A 9,545-nucleotide genomic window follows, 5' to 3' on the forward strand; every position below is an offset into this window, starting at 1 on the left:
ATCCATGATTTCGACAGGCTTTTCCACGAAGTGTAAGGTTTCGTTGACCTGAAGATCATCGAGCGGTACGATTAGATCATGATCAGCAAGGCATTTTCGGAGGTTAGACACATGGAAAGTCGGGTGGACGTTACTGAGTTCCTCCGGTAGTTCGAGTCTGTAGGCGACTCTTCCGATCCTTTCCAGAATCTTAAAAGGTCCAACATATCGAGGCGCTAGTTTCCCTTTCTTGTCGAATCTGACTACACCCTTCCAAGGAGATACCTTTAGGAGTACGTAGTCGCCAACGTCAAATTCAAGGGGCTTGCGTCTTCTATCGGCGTAACTTTTCTGTCTACTTCGAGCTTTCACCAAGTTGTCTCGAATTTGGTGGATTTTGTCAGTTGTTTCTTGTAGAATCTCGGGACCGGTTAGTTGCGAATGACCGATCTCATGCCACACAATAGGCGATCGACATCTCCTTCCATACAAAGCTTCGAATGGTGCCATCTGGATGCTAGCATGATAGCTGTTATTATACGAGAATTCGACTAGCGGCAGGTGTTTGTTCCAACTACCACCAAAATCTATGACACACGCCCGGAGCATGTCTTCAAGAGTACGGATCGTTCTCTTAGTCTGTCCGTCGGTTTGTGGATGGAATGCAGTACTCAGATTAAGCGATGTACCAAGAGCCGCTTGAAAAGTTTCCCACAATCGAGAAGTAAACCGAGCGTCACGGTCAGAGATGATGTCGCGAGGCGTACCATGATTACAAATGATCTCGTCGGTGTAGATCTGGGCTAGTTGTTCCACCTTATAGTCTTCTCGTATCGGCAAAAAGTCGGCTGATTTTGTTAGACGATCAACTATAACCCAAATACTGTCGTGACCTGATGGCGTGGGCGGGAGTTTCGTTATGAAATCCATAGCTATACTCTCCCACTTCCATATAGGTATCGGCGGTTGTTCGAGTAAGCCAGAAGGTCTTTGATGTTCAGCCTTGACTCTTGCGCAAGTTAAGCAACTTCCAACGTAAAGAGCGATATCCCGCTTTATGCCCGGCCACCAGTACTTATAGCGCAGGTCCTGGTACATCTTATCAGCACCGGGATGAATAGAATATCGGGATTTGTGGGCTTCATTCATGATAATCTTTCGCAGATCAGCTCGTCTAGGAATCCAGATTCGATCCAGGTAGTAGAAAATCCCATCTGCCTTGCTTACAAGCTGAGCTCCATCGTGGTAGATCCTTTCTTTCTTCATGGTGCGTTCATTAAAACACGCATGCTGGGCTTCGCGGATGAGGGCTTCAAGATTATGCTGGGCTTGAACGTTTCGGATACTGTCATACTGAGCACATAACTCTTTCTGCTGAGCGCGTCGGCAACCACATTCGCCTTGCTTGGGTGATAACGAATCTCACAATCGTAATCGTTAAGAAGTTATACCCATCGGCGTTGATGCATATTAAGTTCCCTCTGATTAAAGATGTGTTGTAAACTCCTGTGATCAGTGTAGATTGTATACTTAGTGCCATACAGGTAGTGTCGCCAAATCTTTAATGCAAAGACAACTGCGCCTAGCTCGAGGTCATGGGTTGTATAATTCTTCTCGTGGATCTTGAGCTGTCGAGATGCGTAAGCTATAACCTTGTCTCGCTGCATGAGAACACAACCAAGACTAAGGTTGGAAGCATCACAGTAGACAAGGAAATCGTTGCTTCCGTCGGGCAGCGTAAGAATCGGTGCGTTGCACAGCATGTGCTTGAGGGTTTGAAAGGCAGTCTCTTGTGCGGTTCCCCACACAAAAGGCTTGTCTTTATGAGTAAGAGCGGTAAGCGGCACAATGATTTTGAAGAATCCTTCAATAAATCGTCGATAATAGCCCGCTAGTCCGAGAAAGGAACGAACTTCAGACGGGTTCTTAGGCGTAATCCAACTTTTGATGGCTTCAATCTTCGCGGGATCGACGTGTATTCCCTGACTAATCACGATGTGACCCAGAAACTGAACTTCCTCTAACCAGAATTCACACTTGGAGAACTTGGCATAGAGTTGGTTCCCCTGAAGTAACTCGAGAACCAAACGTAGATGTTGCGCGTGTTCGGTCTTCGATTTGGAATAGATCAAGACATCGTCAATGAACACGATGACGAAACGGTCGAGAAATGGCTTACACACGCGATTCATCAGATCCATAAAGACCGCGGGTGCGTTAGTTAGACCAAAAGGCATAACAACAAACTCATAATGGCCATATCGGGTTCGAAAAACGGTTTTGGGGATGTCTTCCTCTTGAATCCGCAATTGATGATAGCCTGAACGTAGATCGATCTTCGAGAAACACTTGGCACCTTGCAGCTGATCAAATAAGTCGTCGATTCGGGGCAAAGGGTATCTGTTCTTGATGGTTAACTTATACAACTCCCGATAATCGATGCACATCCGGAACGACCCGTCCTTCTTTTTGACGAAAAGGACTGGCGCGCCCCAAGGAGAGGTGCTTGGGCGAATAAAGCCTTTTTCGAGTAATTCCTGGAGTTGGTTTGAGAGTTCCCGCATTTCGGATGGAGCGAGTCGATACGGAGCTTTGGCAACGGGATTAGCTCCAGGAATGAGGTCAATACGAAAGTCGATATCACGACTTGGCGGTAGTCCAGGGAGATCATCAGGGAACACCTGTGTCACACCCCGGCCGCGTATAACATGCAACCGCGGCGGAAACGCCGGGGAGTGTTGGGACAGAATTAATTGTTTCATAACCATGGAAATCAAAGTTACATTTTATTTATTAAACAAGCGTAATACATTGTCTTAAACAGGAAAACAAAGAGTTCGTGACATAATTAAACTAGTCTATCTTCATTTTTTTAGTCTCTAAGGCACAGGTCCGCCCTAGTGTCACCATTGTCATCCTACACGATAGCTCCTGAAAACACATGTGAAAGTAGGTACGTCAGCATAAAAATGCCTGTGAGATACATAGGTTTTGTGAAAAAGAGATTCATGACTTGAGTTTAAAGAAAACGTTTAATAACAGTCAGTCATGAACCTTGTAACTTATTTTGTTTTGTAAATCGTATGAAAAACGATAAGATCAGATGATATGTATAAATAAAACGTAAGGTTAAATGAATAACCTAGTAAAATGAGTTTGTATGAGATAAGTTGTTTGTAAAAATAATGTCTTGTGAAGAATATGTTATTTGTGTAAAACGTAATATGTCTAAACTGAAATGATTTAGATAACGCTACGATATGTAATATTATACAACCATTTATATATAGGAAGTACCAGCGGCGTATCCACCATGTTTGTATCATATTACATACACCACGTTACTCAAACCATTTACCCAAACCAACCACCATGTAAATTGTTCATGTATAAATCAGTTGTCAAGTGTTATTATGTAAACCATATCGTAATGTCTATGTTCAATGTAAACCACCAAATGTGTATATCAATGTCAAAATGTTTATGTTTAATGTAGATCATGTAATGTGTACCCAAAATATATCATGTATGGTAAGTGAAATGTATCAACTAAACCATATGTAAAATGCACAAAAACAAGGTATTGAAGTAAAACATGGTTTAAATCAAAGTTATGTTTTGTGGAACAAATGCATGCTATACTGATACAAACATTTATGCGGTATTGTGTAAATGCATACATCCAAGCCTTGAGACTGTGGCGATAAACCCTTAAACAAATTAATGGTTTATCTAAGTTATGTATATCGAATTCGGTCATTCCTTTCATCTAAACCAACCTAGGATGTCCGGAACGGGAGTTGTCAATTCCTATGGTACCACTACCTACTAACGAATGGCGTAGCTAATGTTAATGAATGTATTGTTCCATGTTAAACAAACCAAATGTCATACCAAAATGAAGCATGTGATGTAAACAATTGTACTAAGTATGCACACAATGGGCATAAATAGCATGAAATGCAATGTGAAACAATGTACTAAGTACGCACACAATGGGCATACATAGCTTGAAATGTAATGTAAAGCAATGTACTAAGTACGCACACAATGGCCATACATAGCATGAAATGTAATGTAAAGCAATGTACTAAGTACGCACACAATGGGCATACATAGCATGAAATGTAATGTAAAGCAATGTACTATAATGTACTAATGAACATAGCCGGTATATGATGTGAAAACATGGAAAGCATGAAAGTAACAAGTAGGCACATGTGTTTCACCCCAAAACAGTTTGGAAAACAGTAAATGTGGGGTTCAATGTACTCACCTGAGATTGCTTTGAAGTCCTTGTATAACAACGAAATAATGCTAGAGATCACGGAATATCAAACGGCACCTAATAGGTAGCTATATTAATATACCGGACCAAAATCGGAAGGATCGGATAGTATGCGGGTTCGTAAACCAAACGAATATGGAGACTCATGTAATATGGTTTAACAAAGCCTACATACTAAAATGAAACCTAACCTAAGTGCTTACGGCCCATTACGACCCGTTTAGGTAGCTTATGCTACCTTAACGCGTCGTTCGCGTAGAACGCGTTTGGAACGCCTAACATCGTGACCACAAGGTATAACCTCGGAAGGTTACAGCTATGGTCACCTGATGTGTTCGGTCGGATCTTAATGATCGACCAAATGGGTCGGGTTCGAAAGTATAAGCGATGGTTTAGATCGCTTACCTTACGACCCTATATAAGCATTATACTAAAAGTGACGAGCTAAGCATGTTAGAACATGCTTAACTAAGTTTAGAAAATAGGTTTGGCATCAAAACAAACGGCTTTGATGCTCACGAGTAGTTTGGTTACAAAATACGCAAGAATGCGCATTTTGGCCGAAACTACGACACGTCACTGAGCCTTGGTAACGTGGTAATCAGTAGGTATAGCCATTACGGACTATAACCATCGTGATCACGCTCATGTTATGAAGTTCCAACGAACTTCGTGTTGACCATAGGCTGGTCAACGCAGAAAGTCAAACAAAGTTTGACTTTAGCACTAGAAAGCGATTAAAAGAACGAAAGAACACTTACGAAGGGTCCCCGAAAGCTAAACTTGATCCAGGAGCTCAGGTATGAAGCAATGGCATCAACTTAGAGCTCTTTGATCAGTTTTGTGGGTTTTAACACAAAGGGGGGGTATTTATAGGAAAAGCAAAGCCGTTAGGATCGTTTCTTGAATATCGTGCCACGATCTTATGCGTACACTTGTCAAGATGTTGTGGTGGCTTAAAATGACCTTAACTCTACAGATTGTGAAAGGGCATTGCCCTTTGGAGTGTTTGAAAGGCCAAGTTTTGCAAGCAAAACAAGTTTCTGCATCTACAGGGGCCATGCGGCCCGCGTCAGCATACAGGCAAAACCCAGGCGGGCCGCCTGGCTATGTCTGATCTGCACAAACTTTCAGAATTGGCAGTTTTGGTCCCTGTTGCATTTTTAAGCCATTTCCGACACTTCTAAGGCCCGTAAAGCCAACTTTAAGGCCCTAAAATTATGCCTAAACATTGAGGACATGAAACATGCTCAAAACTATGTCGGATTTTGGTGCGTTTGGCCGTACGATCGCGATGTTCGGTTAATTACGACGGAATGCGCATAAGCGCGAAACAATGATCCAAATTGCGCGACGAATGGATTTTTCTCATGCCAAACACTAAGGCATAATATAAGGATGCTTACATAAATTTTTGGATGTCCGGATGTATTCAGAACGTAAGTTATGCGCGAAAGTGCAAACTTGTGCACTTTTTTTTGACACTTTTAGCCCCTTAATGATCCAAAAGTTTGTTTTAGCATACCAAACCCCTCAAAGCCTATTTCTAAGCTATGTAAAGGATATTTATGGTATGTTTAACTTATGGACAAGTTCCGGAACGTTTGTTACAGTTCAAATTGGCATACTTTCGCAGTTTTGTCAAGTTTAGTCCCTGTAAGCGAATTAACTTGTTTTTGCCATACCAAAGCCTTCAAAACTTATTTCTAAGTTATGTAAAGGTTATTTAGGGTATGTTGAGTATATGTTGATGTTCCGAAGTATTTGTTGCATTAAACTGAGTACGTTTACGCACCAGTTTGCGTATAATTCTCTAGAAAGCGATGTAGAGTTTAAAATCGAACAAAAGTCAAAACATGAAAAAAATGTAAAACACAACCAAACAAACATTGGGATCAAATAACATTGTTTTATTGATAATTGAACAGTTCATAATGATTTTGAGCACAAATGTTACAGTCTCCCCTACTTGTGGAAATTTCGTCCCGAAATTTATTTAGAGGAAACTCGTGGAAAAAGGTGCGGATATTTCGCCTTCATTTGATCTTCACGTTCCCAAGTAAATTCGGGTCCCCATTTAGATTCCCAGCGAACCTTGACCAAAGGAATGCGCTTGCGTTTAAGCCACTTGAATTCACGTTCAATGATTTCCACCGATTTCTCCACAAATTTCAGTGTTTTGTCAACACGAATTTCGTCAAGCGGTATGTGGAGGTTCTCATCAGCTAAACACCTCTTGAGATTGGATACGTGAAAGGTTGGATGAACATTTCCATGTTCAGGAGGTAACTCAAGTCTGTAGGCTACCTTACCAATTCTTTCGACGATCTTGAATGGTCTGATGTGTGAAAAATGCAACATATAAATTACATCAAATGAGGCATAAAACTAACCCTTTTTAAGTACTAATGTTGGAAAAAGAGTGTTTTTGTCTTCCTTTTGTATTTTCAGGATTAAATGAGCTCAAATTCACAAAAGAAGCAAAAAGACAGCTAAATCTAACATAAATACAAGAAAAGGAACACAAGTGGACTGCCCGACCCCTCAACGGCATCTTCCCAAGCAAAATAGAGAAGGCAGAAGACTGAACACGCCCTGTGCTTAGCCAGCACAGGGCCGTGCCCAAGAAGCAGCAGAAAAGACAAACCTATAGAAGCTTCTATTGCCCACCACAGGGCCGTGTCCAGTGAGCACGGGGGCGTGGCGAAAGTACAGCAGGCGCATTAATTGTAATTGCGAATTACAATTAATGAAGAGAGAGAGAGTGTCAGACGGGTAATTGCGAATTACAATTAATGAAGAGAGAGAGTGCCCAGCCTTCTGTTCAGCCTATAAATAGGAGTGCTTGGCTTCATTTCAACTCATCCCTTGGCACACCACCTCTCTCACACTTCATCCACCACCCACCACCATCACAACACCATCATCCACCACCATCATCCATTGTCCATCATAGAGTGTGTGAGTCGTCTCGGGATCCAAGATTCATCGTAAGAGTTCTTGACAATCAAGGCCATGTTTGCCTAAGTCTCTTACATCACTTGGTGAAGACAAGTGTTTAGTATAATACTTTTTATTTTTAATCTTTTGCACTTTTTATTTGGTTTTGTATTAATGACTTTAATAACTAGTTACTTATGTTGAAGGTGAACTTTCCTTATCGTTTGTCCGTGGTGTCTTGGCATTATTTTACTATCTATATAAAATAAAAGATTTTCACCATTCATATCTCCATGGTCTATATGGAGGTATGTTGACTACCTGGTCGGGGGTTAAGGGAACGGTTTGGTAAGGGTCTTGCCCTTGTTCAGCGTTTAGAGGTCCTGCAAGGGACCTGGGTCAAATTTAGTAGGATCTCCTTCAATACCCATAGGTATTGGATGGCGGGGATCCAAACTCTTTGACCCCCTCATAAGTTAACTACTATTAATACTATAACCCGGCTATTTAGGACTGTATCCCTGCTGACTCAGACTACTTAGTCGAGGGTAACGTCACCGCCAAAAGCGGGGCCTACCATAATTTGCATTAATAACTTAATTCATTATCTTCCAATAATCCAACCCTTTAGGATTGTATCCTTGCTGACTCAAACTACTGGGTTGAGGGTAACGTCGCCTTCAAAAGAGGGGCCTACTACAATAACTAAGATAATCTCTTAAACAAGTGCAAAAGTGCGAAAATAATCAAAGGTTACACTATACACGAGTCGGATCCAAGTGATTCATCTTGTCTATCTGTTTTATTTTTATTTTTATTTTTCAGCATTTAGTTAGTTTTATTTTCTTAGTTTTAAAATCTCTTCTAACATTTTGATTTGATTAGACGTTGAGGATAAACCGGTACTAAAAGCTCTTGTGTCCTTGGACGACCTCGGTATCTTACCAACACTATACTACGTCCACGATGGGTGCACTTGCCCATATGTTTGTTTAGTGTTAGTAAATATCGTGTTTTATAAATTTAAAACTTGGCTAAAAGTGTAAAAAGGGCTTAGAATATACATCTAAAATATACTACACTTCGCACGCATCAAGTTTTTGGCGCCGCTGCCGGGGACACAAGGATTTTAAGAAAGTTAGGAATCAACGGCCTAATCATATTTTTATTTTTCTTTTTAATTTTTTAGGATTTCCTTAGTTTTTCAGCTTCTGCAGAGCTAAGCACGGGCCGTGCCTGGTCGGACACGGGCCGTGCCCAGCATAATCACTGGCGGTTTTTAGTTTTCCAAGTTACAGAAGGCTGACCACGGGGCCGTGTAGGTGCAACACGGGGCCGTGTCCAACTCCCCAGTAACTGGGATCTGGAAAACAAACACTGTAACTCCGACCACGGGTCGTGTTCACTGAGCACGGGGTCGTGGTGAACCTTCTGACCAGCATTCTTTTCTGTTTTTATTGCAGGACTTGGAACCAGACGCCATTCTACATAGTGTATGAGCTCCAGTTCTAATAAGGACATAAAAGAACCTCTAGAAGAACCCGAACGCTTTCTCAGAAAAAGACTAAAAGCTAAAAACCAAGAGAAAGTTTTGGGGAATCCACCTCCAATGGCGGACCAACGTACCCTCATGGATTATCTACGACCCACCGTAGGTAACCTAGGCGCCGCTATCAATGCACCGAATGTTGAAGCCAATAACTTCGAACTTCGGCCGCATTTGATACAAATGCTCCAAAACTCCGCAACCTTCCATGGGCTTGCGGACGAGGATCCCCATCTACAAATTACTAATTTCTTAGAAATATGTGATACCTTTCGGATCAATGGAGCATCAAATGACGCCATCCGCCTTCGAATGTTTCTTTTTTCACTAAAAGACCGAGCAAAAGCTTGGCTCAACGCCCTCCCAGCTGGATCGGTAAACACCTGGGATGAACTAGCCCAAAAATTTCTATATAAGTATTTCCCTCCCGCTAAAACGGCTAAATTAATGACTGAAATTAATACATATTCACAAGAGGACGGGGAATCCTTATATGAAACTTGGGAAAGGTTCAAGGAACTATTGCGAAAGTGTCCACATCATGGCCTTGCGATATGGCAACAAGTATCCACTTTCTATAATGGGTTGTTGCCACACACAAGGCAGACACTCGACTCCAGCTCCGGGGGACTTTTAAGTAATCGCCGCCCGCATGAAATATATAATCAAATTGAGGAAATTGCTCAAACCAATTTTCAGTGGCACACCCCCCGAGGAAATAAATCTATTGCCCCGGGCGCCCATAAGGTTGATGAAAGCACTTCTTTACAAGCCCAAATCGAGGCCCTTTCT

The 9,545-nt window shown here is 41.8% G+C and overlaps 1 non-coding gene across 1 annotated transcript; it reads right to left on the bottom strand.

The window, feature by feature from the left end:
- Nucleotides 1-9,194: 9,194 nt before the first annotated feature.
- Nucleotides 9,195-9,301, bottom strand: LOC118489404. Its single transcript, XR_004887423.1, has one exon. It is a non-coding gene; the product is annotated as a small nucleolar RNA R71 (small nucleolar RNA).
- Between the last annotated feature and the right edge of the window lie 244 nt (nucleotides 9,302-9,545).

Source organism: Helianthus annuus, chromosome 17 (genome assembly GCF_002127325.2).
Source record: "Helianthus annuus cultivar XRQ/B chromosome 17, HanXRQr2.0-SUNRISE, whole genome shotgun sequence".
NCBI lineage: Eukaryota > Viridiplantae > Streptophyta > Magnoliopsida > Asterales > Asteraceae > Helianthus > Helianthus annuus.